Genomic DNA, 23,247 nt, shown 5'->3' with positions numbered 1-23,247 from the left:
TGCTGGATCAGGCCAAAGGCTCAGCTAGTCCCGCCTCCTGTTCTCCCAGTGGCCAATCAGTTGCCCAGGAGAAGCCTACAAAAAGAACTTGAGTGCAACAACACTCTTCCTCCTTCTGATTCCCAGGAACTGGCTGCCTTCAGCTCGAACCAAGTGAAGATTGAATCTTACCTGTAGGCAGCAACTTATAATGCAAATACTTTAATGTGAGCTTACGCTTCATTTTTGAAATAGTTTTGGAGCGAGTAGAATTGGCTCAGACACCCATCCTTCAAAAGCAGACTTATTTAGTGTGCTGTGGAATGTTGGTTTCTTCCAGCAGATGCTACAGATTATGGCTTGTCTACTCCATTTACAGAACCGGGGATAATAACCTGTGAACTTCTTATAACACCTCACTTATTTGAACAATGAAGGGGTGGATCAGAGGACAGAGAGAGACGCCAGCTCCTTTGAAGGTGAGTTGTTTTTGGTCCAAATCTCTTTCTAACTGTGATAGTTGAATGTAGGGACAATAACACCCTTCACCAACCTTGTGTCCTCTGAGGTTTGGGGACTCCTGATCCCTTGTCAAGAGTCAATATGGCTGGGGTTGATGGGAGCTGTGTATTTCCAAACATTCAGAATGGAATGATCCTATTAAGGAACACAGTTACATGAGAATCACACAGTAACCAGCAGGGAGCTTTGGATGAAACATGTTGAAATCCCTCACTGAACTGAGAGCCAGTGTGGTGTAGTGGGTAAGAGCAGTAGACTCGTAATCTGGGGAACCGGGTTCGCGTCTCTGCTCCTCCACATGCAGCTGCTGGGTGACCTTGGGCCAGTCACACTTCTTTGAAGTCTCTCAGCCCCACTCACCTCACAGAGTGTTTGTTGTGGGGGAGGAAGGGAAAGGAGAATGTTAGCCGCTTTGAGACTCCTTCAGGTAGTGATAAAGCGGGATATCAAATCCAAACTCTTCTTCTTCTTCTTGTTTTCACAAGTTGATTTCAGCCTTTGGATAAAGCCCTTGGAATCTTGTGTAAATGAACCTTTGGGTACTAAGTACGTGACACAGAAAAGATGCTAATAAATAAGCAGCAGAAATGCCGTAAATAATAATAAAAATAATAAAAATAATATTATTAATAATTTATTATTATTATTATTATTATTATTATTATTATTATTATTAATAATAATACCCCACCCATCTGGCTGGGTTTCCCCAGCCACTCTGGGCGGCTTCCAACAAAGAACATTAAAAGCTTCCCTAAACAGGGCTGCCTTCACATGTCTTCTAAAAGTCAGATAGTTGTCTATTTCCTTGACATCTGATGGGAGGGCGTTCCACAGGGCGGATGCCACTACCGAGAAGACCCTCTTCCTGGTTCCCTGTAACTTGGCTTCTCGCAGTGAGGGAACTGCCAGAAGGCCCTCGGCACTGGACCTCAGTGTCCGAGCAGAACGATGGGGGTGGAGATGCTCCTTCAGGTATACTGGACCAAGGCCGTTCAGGGCTTTAAAGGTCAGCACCAACACTCGGAAACGTACTACAAATAACTATATAACAATAATGGTTGATGGGTGTTGGTTATGTTTAGCCTGGAGAAAACAAGTCAGCGAGGTCTTATGATAGTCATCTTCAAATATCTGAAGGACTGCCACATGGAAGATGGTGTAAGCTTGTTTTCTGCATCTACAGAGGATAGGACTCGAACCAATGGATTCCAGTTATAAGAAAGGAGATTCCGACTAAGCATTACAAACAACTTTCTGACGCTCAGAGCTGTCTGGCAGTGGAATGGACTCCCTCGGATGTGGCAGACTTTCCTTTCTTGGAGGTTTTTAAGCAGAAATTGGATGGCAATCTGCCATGTATGTAGTTGAGATTCCTGCATTGGAGAGGTTGGGACTAGCTGATCCTTGAGAGTCTCCTCTAAGTCTACAGTTCTATGATTCTATGAACTGTGATGCAGAGGCAATTTGGTCAGCTTGCGGTTGCCAGGAAGAACCTCATGCTCTCCTAAAACAGTCCCCACTGAGCCACTGCCACATGCCAGCCTGCCTTCATAACAGGAATTGCCAACTTCTGGGGACCCATAGGCACATATGCAACACCAGAGGGGCTGAATTACACACCACACATAGACCCTGCAACCAATTCCATTAGCTACCATAGAATGCTTCTTTTGCAGAGGGAGGAGAGAGGAAGCCAGGGAAGGCTTCTGCAGGTGCATGGGCATAGATCCATGGGCACCGTGTTGGTGACTCCCGCTCCATAATATGCAGCACAAGAGGAGGTGGAAATGCTGGTTAAAAGCTCACAAACTTGACAAAAATAAGGGTGGTGCTTTTTTTTTTCACTGACTCAAAACTAGACCCACAGCTGAGCTCTACATAACCAGATGATCCAATTTCCAAGTAGGAGAAAAATCTCCATGGCATTCTGTACAATCCCCATGAAAAAAAGTTGTTTTTTAAATAATGAAAGCCAACTAATAAAATGAGTATTTCACAGCAAAGGCCCTGCCCAGAATTCATTGGGGTAAAAGGGATGATAGTGTCTTTCCTTCATGGAAATACTGACAAATGTCTAGACTTTTTAAAAGAAGGACTCCAGAGGAAGAGATAAGTACCAACTGAGCTTTCTGTTATAAAAACAAAGCTAAAACACATTCAAATGTACAAAAGAAGCAAGATGTAATGATATAGCAATTTAGCAATCGCTACGAGTGCTCTTTAAGGCTAAATGATGCAGATGCAGGGTTTCCCCCCAGTTGCAAGCATCTGGAATATTTTTTTTAGTCATTTGAAAACAATTGTACTTGAGAGAGTTATGCCTATGGTTAGATCACACGAGCACCACTCTATGAGCACTGGAACTCAGATCCACTTGCAGGTCCTAGTATTCATATGCTTTGAAATGGATCTCTGGATTCATAACAGCTAGGAATTTCCTTTTGCTAACTAATGGAAACTGAAAATCTGAAGATTCATCAGCAGGTATGCAAAAAGCAAAGCTTGACCCATAAGGAAAATTCCAGGTTGGTGCAGAATGTCATGATTTGTTGCACCTTGAGATCTTCGTAGCAAAAAGGACGTTTTCCAATAAATAATAATAATGATGATAATAATTAATAATAATAATTATTATAAATAAATAAATAAATAAATAAATAAATAAATAAATTATTTATACCTCACCCATCTGGCTGGGTTTCCATTACTAATGGTTTAGTAATGCTAATAATATTTTATTATTCATTTAATTTGTGAAATCTTGAAGTGATTAATCATCATCATCAATGAAAACGATGCATTAAGACAATTTCAAATCCAGTTGAAACTGGAATAAGTGCCTCCGCTTGAAAGGCTTGTAAAATGAAGGTCTTTGGTATGTGATGGAAAGATAATAGACATGCCTCATATGCAAGGTGAGGGAGTTCATAGAATAGGTGCCACTACACTAAAAGTCTGATTCCTGCATTGTGCCGTATGGACCTCCTGATGAGATGCTATCTGCAGAAGCATAGTGATTAGCTGGGTATATAAGGGGTGAGATGATCTTTTAAGAATCCTGGTCCCAAACTGTATAGACGTTTTACATCAATACTGGCCCCTTGAATTTAGCCCAGTAGTAGCTAACTGGCAGTCTGTGTGGTAGTTACCATCACTGTTCTCTCTGTAAAGAGATAGCAGAGTGAAATATACTCGGAGTCGAGTAGTGATTTTATGCTCTTTATTGCAGCTCATTAAACAGTGAATTGAATTTTCCCCCAGACCTCAGGCTTTATATACCGGTACATTATCTACACAATGGGGTCCTGTCTGATTGGCTGATTCTGCTTCCCACGTGGAGCCTGATTGGGCTGCTCCTGCAGGCCAATCAGTTGTTGCATTCTAGGATCCTACTGGCCTAATAGGCTGATTAACTTCCTCCTGGGGCCTGATTGGGCAGCTCCTGCAGGCCAATCAGGCTGTTGCATTCTAGGATCCTACCTGTCTATTGTTCTTGGATCCAAGCTCAGTACATAACACAGAGACAGTCCTACTGACAAACAGACAACTTAATTTTTCACTGCAGGTCATATTTTAAAAGATTTTAAATGATTCACACTGAATGTCTCCTAGTTGCATAGACTAGTCCTGACCAGTTCCTGGAAGTCATGGGGGCGTACAGAGATTGCTCTTGTGCTCAAGTCCTGTTTGTGGGTTTCCCACAGGCATCTGGTTAGCCACTGCGAGAACAGGATGCTGGACCAGATGAGCTACTGGCCTGACCCTGAAGGCTTTTCTGAACAAGACAATTTTAGAGAGGTTCTGTTGCGCCAAGGAAGCTTCCTTGGCCTGCAGAATACCCTCCAACATTTCTTTGATAAAAATAGGGACATCCTATTTTTGAATTATGGTGCTGGAGGAGATTCTTGAGAGTCCGATGGACTGCAAGAAGATCAAACCTCTCCATTCTGAAGGAAATCAGCCCCGAGTGCTCACTGGAAGGACAGATCATGAAGCTGAGGCTCCAATACTTTGGCCACCTCATGAGAAGAGAAGACTCCCTGGAAAAGACCCTGATGTTGGGAAAGATGGAGGGCACAAGGAGAAGGGGACGACAGAGGACGAGATGGTTGGCTAGTGTTCTCGAAGCTACCAGCATGAGTTTGACCAAACTGTGGGAGGCAGTGGAAGACAGGAGTGCCTGGCGTGCTCTGGGCCATGGGGTCACGAAGAGTCGGACACGACTAAACAACTAAACAACAACAACAGTTCTGTGTGAAATCCACACATCTGCTGACAAATCTGTGTGAAATCCACACATCTGCTGACAAGTCCATGGGGTCACGAAGAGTCGGACACGACTAAATGACTAAACAACAACAAATTCCATAATAATAAGAATGTTATTATTTATACCCCACCCATCTGACTGGGTTGCCCCAACCACTCCGGACAGCTTCCAAAATATATAAAAACATAATAAAACATTAAACATTTTAAAACTTCCCTATTCAGGACTGCCTGCAGGTGTCTTCTAAAGGCTGTATAGTTACTTATCTCCTTGGCTTGAGAGTCACATAACTCCGTACCCTCCAACATTTCTCTGATGAAAATGGGGATGGCCTAAGGAAAAGTGGGACATTCCGGGATCAAATCAGAAACTGGGATGGCTTCTGTAAATCCGGGCTTGTCCCTGGAAAATAAGGATACTTGGAGGGGCTGCTGCAGGTCACTTCACTGACCAGAGCAGGATGGTGGTGCCAGTCTTGCAGCTGTTCAAGAGCAACTTTAGGTCATGAGACAAATGACCAATGGATACAAGGCAAACATGTTTGTCACATAAAGTAGGATTCAGCTCTGAGATCCCACCTGTGAGAGCTGAAAGCTTCCACCAGCCCCCTCGTTCACTCTCCCGAAGAAGAAGAAAAAGAAGAAGAAGAAGAAGAAGAAGAAGAAGAAGAAGAAGAAGAAGAAGAAGAAGAAGAAAGCAAGTTATGCAGCTAAGGCTGTGCTCAGTCCTTCAAGGAGGAGTGGAAACTGAGAGACCTATCAAGTCCCAAATAAAAGCCAGACCTTTATTTTTCCAGTAATGGAAAACAGTGTTTGGCACCCACAGTGGAATTTAGGGTTATTCGCTCTAGTCCAAACCGGAAAAAAGGAATCTCCCAGAATAAATAGAAGTGAGAATTAGCCGCATAACCAGAGTAACTGGAAAGAGTAGAGCGACCTCAGGAAATAACTAGAATTTGAGCCAAAGCCCATAGAAGTGAATGGGTGTTTCCCATATAACACCACAATGTCAAAATAGATATTTCTTCCAGATCATATCCCCAGCATTGGAACAATTAGTAAATATTCCTAATTATAAAACACTTAAGAACCTAGAAATGCAACCCCAGGGATTTTTTATTAAATCAGAGCGCTTATGCATATATTAGTTCTTTAAAAAGAAAGAAAGAAAGAAAGAAAGAAAGAAAGAAAGAAAGAAAGAAAGAAAGAAAGAAAGAAAGAAAGAAAGAAAAAGAAAGGGCCACAATGTAAGTGGAACACTTATTTCAGATATAAACGTGAACCCAAGCAGTATTAAGTTTTGGAACAGGTCATAAATTTTTAGCTATGATTCCAGGTCTATCCAACCTTTCTAGTGTAGGGAAAATATTTGGAGAGATATAAAAGACCCTGGAATGAGCCCACTTTCTCAAGATGAGTCTTCTATATGGTAGGGAAATAAGCAAATATTTCCCACCCTCTGAAGATTTCTGCTAAAGATCCAATACCCAGAGAAATGACATCCAGATTCAAATGGTATTTCAGATGTTATTTCTGATTCTTTGGCATTCGATCCAGAGTTTCCATCACCCGCAGTGGCTCCCATTGGAACTTGGATAACTTGCATCAGCACATTTCTGAGCACAATTCAAAGTGTTGGTGCTAACCTTTGAAGCCCTAATTGGCTCCAGCCAGGTGTAACTGAAGTAGCGTCTCCAACCCCATCTTTCAGCTTGGACACTGAGGTCCAGCTCTGAAGCCTTCTGGCGGTTCCCAGCATCCAGGCAACTACCTTCTTGGTAGTTGTGCCCATCCTGCGGAACACCCTTCCATCAGATGTCAAGGAGATAAACAACTATGTGACTTTTAGAAGACATCCCTGTATAGGGAAGCTTTTCATGTTTGATGTTTTACTGTGGTTTTATAAATTGTTGGAAGCTGCCCAGAGTGATGGGTGGCATATAAATGGTGTCTCCAAAAAATTATACACATCACTTGGGAAGACAGGTGAACTAATGCCAGTCTCCGGCAAGAAGCAGAGATCACCAGTGTCGAAGCAACGATCCTTCAACAACAGCTTCATTGGACTGGTCATGTTGTTTGGATACCTGATTATCGTCTTCCTAAGTAACTACTCTATTCCAAACTTAAAAATGGAAAGCGTAATGCTGGTGGTCAACAAAAGAGGTTTAAAGACTCTCTCAAGGCAAATCTAAAAAAATGTAGTGGAAACACCGACAACTGGGAAACACTGGACTGCAAGCGCTCCAGTTGGAGAACAGCCTTTACCAAGGGTGTCATAGGCTTTGAAGACGCTCATGATGAAAGGGAGAAATGTGCTAAGAGGAAGGCATGTTTGGCAAAGCCTCACGGTGATCAACTCCTGCCAGAAAACCTATGCCCCCCCCCCCCCGTGGAAGGACGTGTGGATCCAGAATTGGCCTTCACAGTCACTCATGGACTCACTGTTAAAACCATGTTCATGAAAGACAATCTTACTCTGCTACAAGTGATCACCAAAGAAGAATATAAATAAATTGAATTAAAAATTTGAATTGGAATACAAAAAAGGGAGGTATGAGGAGGTCTGGGAAACAAGTTAATGGGAAATAAGTTATGGAAATTTTGTGTGTTTTTAATTATTCTTATTTTTGTATTTTTGTTATTTTTTCTTTTTCATTTTTGATTTTTCTTATTGTATTAATATTGAAAACCTTAATAAATACTGTATCTTATTAAAAAAAGAAGAATATAAATAAATTGTTGTTGTTGTTATTTTTATTTTAATAGATTTGCTGTCAGGAGACTTCATTTACAACATCTACACCGAGCAGTGCCGGATTTACGTATACACTAAACAAGTTATAGCTTAGGGCCCCACTCTCTTGGGGGCCACCAAAAAATTTAAAGAAAAAAACTGGATGTACATTTCCAAAATATAAGAGAAAAAACAAATAAAATAAAACCTACATACAGCAAGTGTTTTGTGTTGTATCGGCTCCTATGATGTAAGTAATGGGTCCCGCATGCTAGCCTGCTCCCTAAAATATCACTGTTTTGCTCATTTCTATATATAAGGTGCCTATATTCTGCATGGACTGGTTGCATGACAACATGTGCAAATGGCTTTAGATACTATTAGGTCCATAAATGACCATATAGCATATATTCAACACACAAAAAACAGTGACAATTTGTTGTTGGCAAAGGACAGCTGGACATATAAAGGGCCCCATTACCTTCAGTAGCTTAGGGCCTCATCAAACCTAGATCCAGCCCTGACACCGAGGTGGCCTGTTGCCTGCTGAAGACCCATTGAAAACAGCCAGAGGCTGTATGGCAGCGTGCCAAAGTCCCACTGAAGATGGCCGGCAGTTGCTGAACGGGATGCCGAAGTCCTGTTCAAAATGGCCAGAGTCTTGCAAAGCAGCATGCCTTGTCAAATCACTTCCACAGCCATTGAGAAAAGAACAGCAGATTAATCCAGAAAGCCTCCGAAAAAGGAGGATGTGGAAGCTGCTACTTGTTACATGGCTTACGCTACGCCGCATGAATCATCCTTAGCTGTATACTCAAGTAATTGTAATTGCTTTTAATAATTTTCGGCTAGAAAACTATGATAGTTGCGGACAGCTATAAATAACTGTAATGAAACACGTTATTTGCGCTGTGCCTTTGCATGCACTTGTTTAGCTCTCTTGCCGCTAACTTGAAACATCTGCTTCTTTAGAAGTCGAGAGGCATTCCACAGCAACAAATAGAGCTCTCAAAGTGACTCATGTACTAAATGGCAACATTTGACAAGATTCAGCAGTTGATTTCTAGCGGGGAAGGAGGCTGTGGCGAAATGGAAAATTCAGTATGTCTTCTTTAAATAATAATAATAAAAGGAAACACCCATCTGTCTCAAATCATGCTTATATAACAGCACACCGCAAGCTACCACATCATATGGCAAGGGGGCATCTTTAACAATCCCCACTTCCTTTACCTCCAAATCAGATCCAGAGCACAATAAGAACATAAGAGGTCTGCTGGATCAGGCCCAAGGCCTCTGAGAGCAGAGGAAGTAAACGGCCATTGTGGCTAGTGGCTGCTGATAGCAGGATCTTCCATGAATTTTCAAGGACCGCCTCTTTGCATATGGACCTATCCGGACCCTGAGAGCATATTTTGAGGCCCTTCACCGTGTGCCTCTTCCATGAGAGGACCAGAGGGTGGCAAAGTATTCTTCAATGGCTCTCTGTTTTTGGAATGCTGTCCCCAAGGAGGTTCACCTGGTGCCTTCATTATACACCTTTAGGTACCAGGCAAAAGCGTTCCTCTTTGACCAGGCCTTTGGCTGATTGACATCCAAAGTATAAATTATCATTATCATTATCATCATTATCATTATCATTATTTTAAAGCCATCTTCAGCTCATCCGCTTTTGCTTGACCCATATATTTACCATTTTGAGTATCAGTTAAATTCACTGGGTCCAAGAGCTTTTCTTCATTGTTCTGCATTGTTACAATATAATAATAATATTAATAATAATAATAATACCCTGCCCATCTGGCTGGGTATCTTTCCTTACCCGACAAATTAAAACTTTGTTAAGCAAAATCTCTCTTTGGATGTTCCACATATCCGATTATGATCCAATTCAGTGGGTTAGATTGGATTTTCCCAAGGCATAGCCACAAAACAAGGAGAAAGGCTTGCAGACTTGGAGGAGTTGATCAGTACACAACACGCTCAAAATATGGGTCAGGCAAAAAATGCAGATGAGCATCTTGTAGAAGCATGTTCCTTACATGCCATGAGAACAAGTGCTTTATTGCCTGCCCTGAATCTGCCAACATGCAGCTGCGCTGGATAACACTATGTTCTAGCATCTGGCATATACAGAGAGAAATGGATATACAGTGGTACCTCGGGTTAAGAACTTAATTCGTTCTGGAGGTCTGTTCTTAACCTGAAACTGTTCTTAACCTGAAGCACCACTTTAGCTAATGGGGCCTCCTGCTGCCACTGCTGCACGATTTCTGTTCTCATCCTGAAGCAAAGTACTTAACCCGAGGTAATATTTCTGGTTTAGCGGAGTCTGTAACCTGAAGCGCATGTAACCTGAAGTGTATGTAGCCCGAGGTACCACTGTAATAGTTGGGAATTGTTTGCATTTTTAGTGGAACTGGGGAGGGATGCTCTGCCCATTGAGATTAAGGAGCAAGAAGGAAATGGGGAGACAGACCTATGTGGATAAGCTCAACATCAGGTTTTCCAGAAAATTCCATCCTTAATCACAATCCCCCCATCTCATTTGTATATCACAAAAATAGCATAATAAATGTGGAAAATATGTACAACATATGTTTCATTGTTAGTGGTCAATGTACAAGCTCTTGGTTCATGAATTGGTTTAAAGAATTAGGAAGGGGGGAAGAGAGGGAGTGGGGAGTGGGGTGTGGGGTGGTTATGCTTCTATTCTTCTACTTAGTGTATGTGTGGGGTTTTGTGTCAGTGTTACTTGTATGGGTTCTCTTTATATTCAGTTGTGGTAATCACAAAATATTTTAATCAATGACATTCTTACAAAATCACATGGGCAGGATGATTTACAAGTTCTATCTTTTAAAAAATAAAAATGTTGTGTTAGGAAACCAGAATTTCTGCAGCGTCACAATGACAATCTCTGCACAAACTCGCTGGCTTGTGTTTACTGAGCTAGCAGTTTTCAGTGTGATGAAGACCCTAAATCCCACCACTGACCTGAGCTTTTATTTGAAGCCGTTTGCCCATGCTGTCATGGCACCTGGTATACGGACAAATATTTGCAAGAAAACCACTTGCTTGGAACAGTCAGGCCTGGGTTGCCTGCCCCCCCCCCCCGCTCCTTGGTGGGTCCTTGCCAGCATTAGAAGGACATAGTACAATATGTTTCTATGTGAGTCATTTGCAGTGACATAGATGTGCTCTTGTGCAAAGCTCAAAAGCAGCTTTAAGTGTGCCAAGATGGGAATCGTGGTCTTGTTCCGTAAGAAGAGACATTTTTAGGCTGGAAAGTTTTACATTGGCTATCTGTGTGTGATTGTGTCTGTGTACCAAAGACCTCTCAGATTTATGGGGGGGGGAATGAGGGTGATCTGGGCTGAACTCTTCCTCCCTTTCCCCTGGCGATCTATCGCCCATGACCACCTTGGCTCATTCCTGGTACCAGAATGACAAAAAAGGGAAGAGCTATAACCACTGATGGAGGTGGATTTTTTATTCAGTTCACGTTTAAAGGCAAATCTACCTAATTCACACTTTATGAGAAGCAAAACAACAACACCCCTCGAAATTTGCATTTATCTGAATTTTGCAATGCAGCTTTCCGGCCAAGTGGTGTGCACAAAAATGCGCTTAACAGGGTAACGCTTGTGTATGAATATGTAGTGAAAATAACATGCAAAGATGGATTCTTTGCAGAGGAAATTGCTGTGCAAAAATGTGGGCTTTAGGCAAAATCGCATCAAGACAAATATTAGGTTATTTTTTTATTTTGTTTAAATTTTCATATTTTATATAAATGCATAAAAAGCAAAGGCAACAACAACAAAAACAGTTATTATTTATACTCTGCCCATCTGGCTGGGTTTCCCCAGCTACTCTGGGTGGCTCCCAGAATTTATAACATGATAAAACATCAAGCATTAAAAACTTCCCTAAACAGGGCTGCTTTCAGATTTCTTCTAAAAGTCATACAGTGGTACCTCTAGATACGAACGGGATCTGTTCCAGAGCCCCATTCACATCTAGAGGTAAACATAACTAGCGACGGCACGTCTGCGCATGCACGTGTCACTTTTTGCTGCTTCTGTGCATGCACGTGATATCATTTTGAGCGTCTGCACATGCGCAAGCGGCGAAACCCCAAACTAATGCTCTCCGTTACTTCCGGGTTGCCTGGGAGTGCACAACTCGAAGCGTATTTAACCCGAGGTATGACTGTATAGTTGTTTATTTCCTTGACATCTGATGGGAGGGCGTTCCACAGGGCAGGTGCCACAACCGAAAAGGCCCTCTGCCTGGTTCCCTGTAACCTCACTTCTCACAGTGAGGGAACCGCCAGAAGGCTCTTGGCTCTGGATCCAGGAGATGGAGTGACTCCACCTAGTCCAGCATTCTGTTCTAACTGTGGCCAATCAGATGCCTATAGGAAACCCACAACGTGGACCCAAACACAACGACACTCTCCTTTGCCTCCAGCAAATTGTATTCAGAAGCATTACTGCCTCTGATATCAGAGGCAGAGAATATCCGTTATGGCAAGTAGCCTTTGATAGCCCTCACCTCCACAGATAGCCGCCTACCACTTTTCTGTGCATTTAGCCAATGAGTGAGGCCACAGTCGTGCTTGACACGTGCTACAGAGAAATTTTAGAGTTACACATCATCTGCTCACAGTCTTCCACACTGTTTAAATTATAGTAATCATTTCAAAATTGCACCTATTCATATAAATTAGCACATGCAAATCTGCGTCTCATTTTGCCCTCTTTTTTGTGATGTGGCCACCCCAGAGCCACTGGCAGTTGGTTTTATTCCCATCTCCACCCCCTTTATCAATGGCTACGACTGCCCAAAATCATACAGAGCCCATGGTTACAGTGAAAATGTAAAGGTAAAGTAAAAGGGGGGGACGCGGGTGGCACTGTGGTTTAAACCACTGAGCCTCTTGGGCTTGCCGATCAGAAGGTCGGCGGGTTCGAATCTCCACAACAGAGTGAGCTCCCATTGCTCTGTCCCAGCTCCTGCCAACCTAGCAGTTCAAAAGCACACCAGTGCAAGTAGATAAATAGGTACTGCTGTGGTGGGAAGGTAAACGACTTTTCCACGCACTCTGGCTTACGTCATGGTGTTCCATTGCACTAGAAGTGGTTTAGTCATGCTGGCCACATGACCTGGAAAGCTGTCTGTGGACAAACACTGGCTCCCTCGGCCTGAAAGCAAGATGAGCGCTGCAACCCCACAGTCTGGACCTACCCATCCAGGGGTCCTTTACCTTTATTTTTTACAGTGAAAAGGTAATGAAACAATGTTTGCCTCTTCTTAGTCCCTGCCGCTGTTATATAACAGAGTGAGGCAGGTACATCAGGTGGGAGATATTAGGGAATGCAACAAGTGGTTACTGCTGGAGCCTGGGCTATGCCCCCTAAGATAGTCTCCTACTCTCTGGTGCAGTAGAGCAGTGTTCTTCAATCTTGGCTCCCCAGATGTTGTTGGACTGCAATGCCCATCATCCCTGACTACTGGTTAAACTGGCAGGTGATGATGGGCATTGTAGTCTAACAATGTCTTGGGACCCAAGGTTGATGAGCACTGCAGTAGAGGGCACTGCCCCACCACCAATGTTAAAATAATAATCTATTCCCGGTCCAGTACATGAAACAAGGGCATGATCGCTTGTCTTTTAGCCCAGGCAGCAAAATTTATTGGGCCAATGCTAGCAGACCTGTTGACAAAGGAAGAATGCTCGTATTCTACCAGATAGATAGGTATCTTGAGTATTACTTTCTAAATCCTATAGTGGCTAGGAGCTTGGCACACACATCTGACAGCTGTTTTAGAGCTAGGAACGCACAATATAGGGAACATCTGGCACGGCTGACATTGGCAGTGGAAAAATCCAGTTTATCTTTGGGGACTGCTGGAAGGGATTTGCAGTAATTAAGGCCTGATCCTGCAAGAGGAGTTCACCAGGGCCTAAGGGTCTGCCTGAACAGCTCTTTTATCAAGGTCACAGGCATGTGATGCCAATGGCAGTGTGCGTTAGGGAGGCATAGCTGAATAGAAGGCAGCTTTCAGCAACCTGATGCCCCTCATATGTTTGTTGGATGACAATTCCCATCAGCCCAGCTGGAATGACAGTCCAAACATACATAGGGCACCACTTCGATGAAGGCTGCTTTATGGGGATAGCTCGGTTGCTCAAAGCTGACCTGCCGAAGGAGAAAACAATGGAAAGCAACAGGAAAAGGTCACAACTCCAGCTTTTCAATGATGAGGACCAAAGTAGGTCTTGAAAGATATATATGGTGATACATATCACAGCTGATCAGATTTCACTTACTTGGTATCTATAACATTACAATCCCATTAGTCTTCTATTCACACATAATGCCTGCCAATGCAATATTTGAAATATTTCTAAGACTGGGGAAAAATATATCTATATAACCAACCTTAATATTTTTGTACAGATTGTCCTGTTCTTTCTCCTCCATTAATGGCAGCTGGAAAGCAACAGAAACGTATTCAGGGCTGGTTCCAGAATAATGGTTTCCCTCTGTGCGTGTGTTCTGGAAGAAGTCCCACAGAGGAATACATGGGGGGAATGCATGTTGCATCGGAGCAGAACATTTGCAGACATCTTGCTGAGATCCACAAGCAGGACTGGCAAACAAGGTCACCAGGGAGATTTCCCAAATTTCAGGGCTATTTGAGGGGAATTTGCTTGCTTGAGTGCTTTTTATGTGTGGAATCCAGCCTAGCGCTAAGTGAACATTCCATCGGCGCAAGCATTTCTGCTTGCGCTACAGAATGTTTCCCACCTGCCCCTCCTAAATGTGCCCCCAAACCTCCAAAGCAGATGTTGGGAGGATTGTGGAAGAGGTCCCATTGTGCAAGTGGAAACTTTTGAGCGGACGGGACAGGTTAATTGAATACTACTCTATGTGTTTTCAGAAAGGCCTGTCTCAATAGCACAGTTTTTAGGAGATGTCTAAAAGAAGGCAGGAGTGTTATCCCTGCTGAACCTCTACCAGCAGGGAGTTCCACAAGGGAGGGCCTGCCACACTAAAGCATCAGTCCAACAGAAGCTCAGGGACATTGGGAACCACAAGCAGTGCTCAGTGATCGAGGCAGAGCATAAGTCATCAAATGGTCTTTAATGCACACTGGGCCTAAGCCATTTAGGACTTTGTGAATTCATGCAAGAACCTTGAACCTGGTCTGGTAGAAAACTGGTAACAATTTCAGCTTTCTCAGCTGCATTCTGATCTAGCTGCATCTTCTGGACCAGATACAAGGACAGCCCAACACAAAACACATTGCAGTAATCAAATTTTCTGATGTGAGAGAGTGCCATTGCTGCTGGCATACTCACTTTGGTTGGGTAACTCTTGTTATCTAATAGGCTTGCAATAGTTACTCTACAGAAGCAAGAAATGAAAGGATATTTATATATTTCAACCAAGCTGGATACCTTGTGTGAGATTATTTTGAGTTGAGGAAAAGCTGTGGCTTAGGGGAAAAAAGTAATCTAAGAAAATTTGGATTTGCTTAGCCAGCTCTCTTTTGTTTACATACTGGGTCTTGTAAGTAAGAAGTGAAATAGAAGATAAATGGCCACTTTTTAACCAAATAATTGTTATTACAAAACCCTTAATTCATCTGCTGCACACATGGGCAAAATCAGGATTTAATTTTTTAAATTTTATTTTCATGCTTAAAGTAATATTTTACTTTTAATGTAAAATATATTATGCTATGCCCTGTTCACAAGAGCCTTAAAATATCCAGTGCTCTATACTATTGGAAACTGGTGGGGTTTAACTTGGAGAAGCCACAGTCAGTGGAAGGTTGGGTGGTCTGGAGCTTATTGGACACCCAGATATTATATGGTTTCCAGAAAGACTGTGGTTTAATTGTGGCCATTTCATTTTGATTCCGAACACTGAACCATTATTACACATACATATTTTACGGGAGAGGTAATTGCAACTCCATTGGCCTCAACATGATATAATTAAAAGATTCTGGCATTTGCAATTATCCTGCACACATCTGCAGCTTTGTATACTTTACACCTCTATGAATTATACATCACCCGCCCACCCCTAATTGAGATTAACAAGGAGTTGGTATTGTCATACGCACACACCTATTGGAGGTTAGCAAGGAGACCATGTTGTCAGTCATTATGCCTCACACATTTTTCAATGCGATGTTAACCTTGTTTATTGAGAAATAAATCCCACTGAGCATAAAGCAAGCTCAGTAGAAGTTAAGCTGCCATAAAGTACATCGTATCCAAACTGCATTCAGGAGCAAGGATACTTCTGGTTGAGCTGGCCTAAGCCTGGCAGGGGAAAAACAAGCTATTAAAATGGTGTTTGGGTTATACCACTTTTTTGCCAGCTTAACTCACGCTGGGGTTGCCAGGCCATGTGATGGATCTAAATGGGTTTAGGATCCAGCTTATTTCCCCCCCCCCACACACTCTTTGGTCTTGGCTTTATCCTGCCCCCTTTTCAGGGCTGACACCAGCTTAAGATCTGTCAGGCATTGGTTTGGGAACATGGCTTTGCTGAGATACTGTGTAGAGTCACCCTTAAAAGTATAGTCAGCACAGGGATTAGTGAGAGGCAGCAACCTTATCCGTTCTCTGGGAAATCAGTGTTTTGTGAAGGAAGGATCTAGCAGGCTTCAAGTCCTATAGCATCTATCCAGTATTCAGAATGACTTATTGCTGCAAGTGATCTCAGGGAACCATGGGGTTGTTCCTTATGTGTACATCTCATAACCTAACACTTCATTCACTATATGAATGGGAAAGAAGAACTTTTGGTAGGCTTCACTATAGTTCTCCCCAGTTGCTCCTAAGCCAGTTCATTTTTAAAATTCTTCTTCTCTTTTACTTGCTGATAATGGCTCTTCTTGCAGCAGATTCACCTGTCATTCCTTGATGAAGCAAAACCATTCATCCGGTGCTGGGGAAATACATTCCCCTAGCAATCAAGGCACTAGCTTGGCAAAGGATGTCTGAATGACATCTCAAGGGACATGCTAATGTGAAAAACATCACTGAGTCCTTTGCCACCACTCCATCTTTGTGAGCAAACCCTTACCTGGAAAGGTCCTTAGAGTCACATCTCCAGGCTATCAAGTATTTGAATGTAAGACGTCATCGCTTGGTGATGAGAGGCTTAAAATGCAATGGCATAATAGGGAAAGGTATAAGGCATGCAATGTTTTCCCAGGCCTAAGAACCTACTAGTCTATATGCCTAAGAACCTACTAGTCTATATGCACATGATATAACTATCTGCTAAAAAAATACTGCATATCTCCTTTAATCCAAAAAAATCCAATAGGTGACTTTCTTGAGCTTCTTTTGACTGCTTTCCATGTAATTTAAGTCTGCTGTGTTGCATGGAGGTATGTAGCTTCTTGAGTTCAGCAGTGCAACTGTATACACCAGATAAGGGTATCTAACAAGAGAACATTTGTATTTATTTCTACCTAGCACTTTTTCTCATCAGTACACTTTCTTTTGGCAAATGCTACAATGAAGTCTACGGGGGAAGACATTTCAAGACACGTCTCCTGGTGAGATAGTACTTCCCTTGGATGTTGTGCAAGCTGCAAATCCAACAGCCAAATGACATCATCCGTCTCAAAAACAGCGATGATGCATCCTGGAATGTCATTTAAAAATTAGGCTTATATGGTCAAGAAGCTTTCCTTGGTTCCTGTAAAAGTCCACACATATTTAATTTAATATTGTTTTCATATAATTTGGACACTGTTCTCCAACGCAAATGGTGTGGCATTGCATTTATTAAACAATAAGGATTTATGGAACGTTCTAAAATACTTTGTTTTTTGAGAATTAAAGCTCTTACAAATTCACTCAAGCACCAAATAGAATGAAGAGTGCAAATTATTGCACAAGAAATAATAGCTCTGGTTTATCAGGCCCATGGCCCATCTAGTTCAGGATCCTACCATGGCCAACCAGATTCACTTGACATACCAGCAAGCAGGACTTGAACACAATAGGATTCTCCTCTCTGTCTCCAATAGTGGAGATGGAGCATAGCTATCATGGTTAGAGAAATTCAAGGAGGATAATCTGTGGCTACTAATACCCTCGTAAGAAAGAAGGCACCTGCTTTAACTTCAAAATGGTGGAAATCGTAAATACAAACTCTCATATATTGAATTAGATCCCGTTTGAAGCTGCCTCTTCCACACACCTCAAAACTGTAGCTAAGCAATCCTATACTCACATAACTGGTAGGAATCCTCATTGAAACCTCTGCAAGTGACTAGGGTCCTCCTCTGAGGTCACATCTAAATCTGTAATGGTTCTGCCAGGGAGTTAGTGGGATGCTACAACTGGTTGTCACAGGATCCTGGCTACACCAGGACATTTCAGGGTGGCCTGGAGTCTTTCTGTCAGCCTAGTTGCACACATGTTCCCCGGATGCTGATGGTTTATTAATTTATATGCCGCTTAAGACCAAAGATAGCTTCTAAGCATTTTACAAGTCCATACAAACATTGAAATAAAAACATCCATAATTAAAATGCAGCTCAAAGCAATCCCATTAGAACAATAAAACACCCATATGCCATAAGCAATCGCATTAAAACAATGCAGCAAATTAAAACAGAAGACTCGGGCTCAGAAATCAAGGGAATGCCTGTGTGGACGGATATATCTTCAAAAGCCAGTGGGATGCCAATACAGATGCCCCTCCTTTTTTTTATATTTCAGTAGGGAATGCCTCTCATAATGCCTCTGCCATTTGTGAAAAAGCCTGCTTCTGCATCACCATATGCCCATTGCAGGATGAATAATGTTCCATTGGCTTGTGCTCCTCTTGGAGCAGAGCAAAAGCATGTGAAGGGATGCCCACATGTTGATAGTGCCATGCAATATCTAACTTGGTGTTGATGAAATCCAGTTGGGAGCATCAGATCGAGAAACTGCTAGTGAACCCCAAGCAGTGGAACTCTCAACACTGGAGCACTTAAGAAGACAGAAGATGGACAGCACTTTCTTAGAGTAAGTAACCAAATCTTGTTAGGAGACCAGTAAGTCTTTCTTTCTTTCTTTCTTTCTTTCTTTCTTTCTTTCTTTCTTTCTTTCTTTCTTTCTTTCTTTCTTTCTTTCTTTCTTTCTTGATCTACCTGGGAGGGCTCTTCAGTGGGAGGTAAGCCACAACAGAAGACTCTGGCAGTAGTTTAGTCAGGCTATGGGGAGGGTAAAGGAAATTGAACTTTTGCTGAGATTTTAAAAAGTACCCCCTCATTTTAAAGACCAATGCCTCTTGTTTATTTAACTTAATGCTATGTTACATTGTATAGGTATAATCAGGAGCTGCTAAGTATAAAGGAACTTGAAATGTTACAAAGAAGTTTCTCAGGTGCATTGATGTGTGTGGTGTGTTAATGTGTTGCAAACGGGCCCTCCCAGCTCTTTCCCCATTTGGGCAAATTGATTAGATTGTCACCAATATTTGATAACACAGGAGCTTCTAGTATAACAGAAAACAAACTAGTAAGAAGTTTTTCAGTTTTCGGAGAACTGGGGGAACATCCCTGCAAATCCCAATTATTAAAAAGGCTACTGTGAAGAATGGGATCAAATTATTAGCAATGTAAATGTGGTGTTTTGTTGTGAAAGCAGCACACGCTGGGTGCAATTCTGTATATACTTACTTGTGAATACGTCTGATTGAACTCAATAGAATTACTTCCAAACAGACATGTTTGGGTTGCACTTATAAGCATCCAAATCCTAAACTTTTCTATTGATCTGCTTTTTTGTTTGTTTTTGCAGTGGTAAAACTTATAGTCTCTGCCTCTAGGGTTGTTTAAGTATATTAATTGTGTATTTCAATTATGAACAGGGGCGCCGACTTATAAAAAATATGGGGGGGGGGCCATACCGACTTATAAAAAATATTGGGGGGCCCAAGACCTCCAAACCGCTGCTGCTGGGGGAACGAAAGGGGCGAGCCCCGGGCTGCCCCGACCTTAAGTGAACCTGTGAGGGCCCGCCCTTTGCAGCAGCCGATTGGCTGCCGCCGTGGGCGGTGAATATTAATGATGTATCATTTTTGTGCTTCATGCTGTGGCCACAGACATGTGATCTGATGGTGAATTTGGGGTGACCCAATGCAAAGATCCTGAGAATCCCTGTGGATCCATGCTTTGTAACCACGTTTTTGCACCATTGCAGCCCCAGGCAACAGTGGGTGTGTGATTTTTGGGGGGCAGGCTGTAGCCATGGACATGCTATGTGATCTGTTGGTGAATTTGGGGTGACCCAATGCAAAGATCCTGAGGATCCATGTAGATCCATGCTTTTTAACCACATTTTTGCACCACTGCAGCCCCAGGCAACAGTGGGTGCGTGATTTTTGGGGGGCAGGCTGTAGCCATGGACATGCTATGTGATCTGTTGGTGAATTTGGGGTGACCCAATGCAAAGATCCTGAGGATCCATGTGGATCCATGCTTTTAAACCACATTTAAAGTGGGGAGGGAAGGAAAAACACAGAACGGACAAGGAGCACGAGAGGGGTGTGCAGAGAAGCAGCTGGCTAAGAATGCAGGAGAGGGGTATAACGGCAAGGAGGAAAGGAAGGCAAAAGTTTTCCCTCACCTACCCACCCAAGCCAGCCAGCTCGCACGCGCTCTCTCTCTCTCTCTCCCTCCTGCCTGCTTGCCTGGAGGGGAGGGGCTTTCCCTGCTCTTTGTTCCGTTTGAGCAAACACAGCAAGGAAACAGAGGAGGGTGGGCAGTAAGACCCTGAGGCAGAATGCAGGAAAGCAGCCGCTTCCTCTTTTTGAGGGAAAAATACGGTAATAATTTTCTTAAATTATTGGGGGGGGCAGAGCCCCCCCAAACGAATTTTTGAGGGGGCTCGGGCCCCCTCAGGCCCCATGGAGTCGGCGCCTATGATTATGAATGCTTATATCTGAATGCTTGTGTGATTGATTTAATGCTTAGAAGCATATTTTGGCATTATTCAATAAATAAATGAATAAATAAATAACTTGACGTGCTAGATTTTCTGCTAAGAAAATTTGGTACAAGTGACTTAAGCTTATCAGCCATGCCTGCACATAAGAGAGACTATGCTATATTCCATGAGATGGAATGAAAATGCTACACAACTACACCCAAATAAGATTCTCGTTTGAAGCCAAAATAAAATTGTATACTGCTTGCAATTCAGCATGCCGACAGAAATCCGAACCTGATCTTTATTCACACCAGGATCCAGTCCAGTAACCACAGCTTCAACCAAACCACACAAGTCTTTATCTGTTGAGCTCTTCAATACCCCAGTGAATGTGAGCTATACCATGAACTCGTTCTTATAGAGTTTGTCAGAAGACTGCTAACTTAACTCCAGCTGTCGATGACTCTTCAAAGAAAAAGAGTAAGAGATAACATTCCAGTTAAGAAGTCCCTTGACTGGTTTCAAAATAATTCGTCCACTTACATTTTCAGAGATCACTCTATTACTTTGCACACAGAAGTTTGAAATGGTAAATACTGAAGACAAGGGGAGAGGAGAGATTCTTGCTGCATGGGGTAGCTCAGTTTTCGACAACTTGGAAGATTTTGAATCTAAAAAGTGTGTACGTTTGTGTGTCTTTCTTTTGTATTACATTGTGGTATGTATGGTTTTGTGGCATATAAATTGAAAAAAGGCTTTATTTTGTAGTTTTTCACAATACATTACAGCTATGCTTTAGGGTTGAATAAAATTTGCAATCTCAATACATTCCTGCTTTTCTCTTCTTTGGGTATATGTAGGCCATAGGGAACTTCTTTCCAAAATCTATTATCACATTCACACTATATATTTAAAGCACATTGTTTCCCCCATGGAATCCTTGGAACTGTAATTTACATCTCCAACACCCTTAAAAAAATACAATTCTCAGGATTCTTTCAGGAAAGCAATGTGCTTTAAATGTATGTTGTGGATTTGACCTTAAAAACAGGGGTCTTCTCTATCAGGTGTGATCTGATCCTTTAAACTAGAGGGTGTGAACTTGTATACAAACCATGTGTTCTACCACTGAGCTATGGGACCCCCATGAATTTATATTACAAATATATGGGTCTACTTTGAGTTAGCTGCCTAACATCCAAATGTGGTTCTATACCACATTTAACTCTCATTGGTTTTGTCCAAAATTTTTTTTCTGAGAATGGTCACTTTTCAGCATTCCCTGACACCTTCTCTCAAAAATTATGCTAGAAACATAAATAATAATAATAATAATTTTATTATTTGTACCCCACCCATCTGACTGGGTTGCTCCAGCTACTCTGAGCGGCTTCCAGCATATACAGAAACAAAAAATAGTTTCTATGTAAGTCTAGTGTGTGTATACATCTTTTGACTAATAAACAGTAGAAATCAGCACGCAATTTGGGTTGTGGGAATCACCAGATAATCACTAGGAAGATGCCACGTAACTGAGAACTGAGTCACACAACCAATTTTTTCTTTGATCATTGTTCTACGAAGCAGAAGATGAACAAGGCAGCATGAGGTTGAGGGGCAGGGAGGGGATAGAGCTGTGAGTGCCATGAGGCCCACTCAATACCCCCTACACTAGCCTGCTGCCCTCCACTGCAGTGGAAGATACTAGCCTTCCACCACCATTGGAGTAAGATGCACCTTCTAGTCCAACTGGCTTCCATAGGTGCCTTGGGTGAGGACACCATCTTGTCTTTTGCCTAAGGGCTCATTTCCTACATTGTATGGAACTGACATCCTGATGGGATGGGATCTGTAGGTGGTCTTCTCTTCCAGAGCGCAGCGATTGGCTGGCTATATAAGGGATGAGACATAGAGCTTCATCATAGGTCTTCTTCTTCTTCGGCGATCACTCGTAGCCGAGTAAGATTGTCTTCCATAAACACTGTTTTAACAGTGAGTCCTTAAGTGACTGTGGAGGTCAATTCTGGACCCACACGTCCTTCCTCAGTGGGGACATTGGTTTCCGGGTGGGAGTTGATCACGGTGTGGATTTGTCAAGCATGCCTTCCTCTTAGCACGTTTCTCCTATGGGTTGAACCATCTAAAAAGAGTCATAATGAGGGAGTATGTCTTCTTCATCCAGAGATGCTTACACTTCTGAATCATTTCAGGTCCAAACAGCACATCTAACACATTTCTTCCTAAGGCAAACTGAGTGAGAATACAGTCCTGGACCTTCTCCAAAGCGATTGTTTGCCAGATCATAACAAGTCATAGCAGTCAATAGGAAGAGGCTCATGATTGGCAGATGGCCAGCTTTCTAAAGCGACACCTGAATGGAACTCTGAGTCAGTCACTTTGACTAAGCCTGATCCCCTTGCAGGGTTGTTTTAAGTACAAAATTTCCATGTATGCTACACTGAGCTTACTGGAGGCAGGACACGGTACAAAAGTAATAATCTACAAATGAAAAGTCACAAAACATTCAAGTTTGCCAAGCAACGGCACTGTTGTTAGACAACATCTCTCGAAACCACAGGTTAATGGTGTTATTTGATCATGAGCAAAAGGTGTGGTGTGGTCCATTTGATTTTCTTCAAGCATGCTTAACATTTATGGACATCTGCTCTAGGTCAACTGCTCTTCTTGCACCAGTGATATCAGGTTATCAAATGCAAGACACATTTGGAAAATCACACTACCAGGGAGTGGAAGTTATATCATA

The 23,247-nt window shown here is 42.4% G+C and overlaps 1 long non-coding RNA gene across 3 annotated transcripts; it reads left to right on the top strand.

The window, feature by feature from the left end:
• The first annotated feature begins 159 nt into the window (after positions 1 to 159).
• LOC309374218 lies at positions 160 to 21,304 on the top strand. 3 transcript variants are annotated; one of them, XR_014170408.1, is made up of 4 exons: positions 160 to 458; positions 17,028 to 17,110; positions 18,475 to 18,575; positions 20,798 to 21,303. It is a non-coding gene; the product is annotated as an uncharacterized lncRNA (long non-coding RNA). The 3 variants fall into 3 exon arrangements; XR_014170407.1 differs by lacking the exon at positions 17,028 to 17,110 and having other exon boundaries at positions 20,757 to 21,304; XR_014170409.1 differs by lacking the exon at positions 17,028 to 17,110 and having other exon boundaries at positions 20,798 to 21,302.
• The last annotated feature ends 1,943 nt before the right edge of the window (positions 21,305 to 23,247 follow it).

The sequence above is a fragment of the Podarcis melisellensis genome (assembly GCF_964234715.1).
Source record: "Podarcis melisellensis genome assembly, chromosome: 7".
In the NCBI taxonomy this organism is placed as follows: domain Eukaryota; kingdom Metazoa; phylum Chordata; class Lepidosauria; order Squamata; family Lacertidae; genus Podarcis; species Podarcis melisellensis.
The sequence above is the reverse complement of the archived record's forward strand: the minus strand, read 5'-3'. Positions and strand labels throughout refer to the sequence as shown.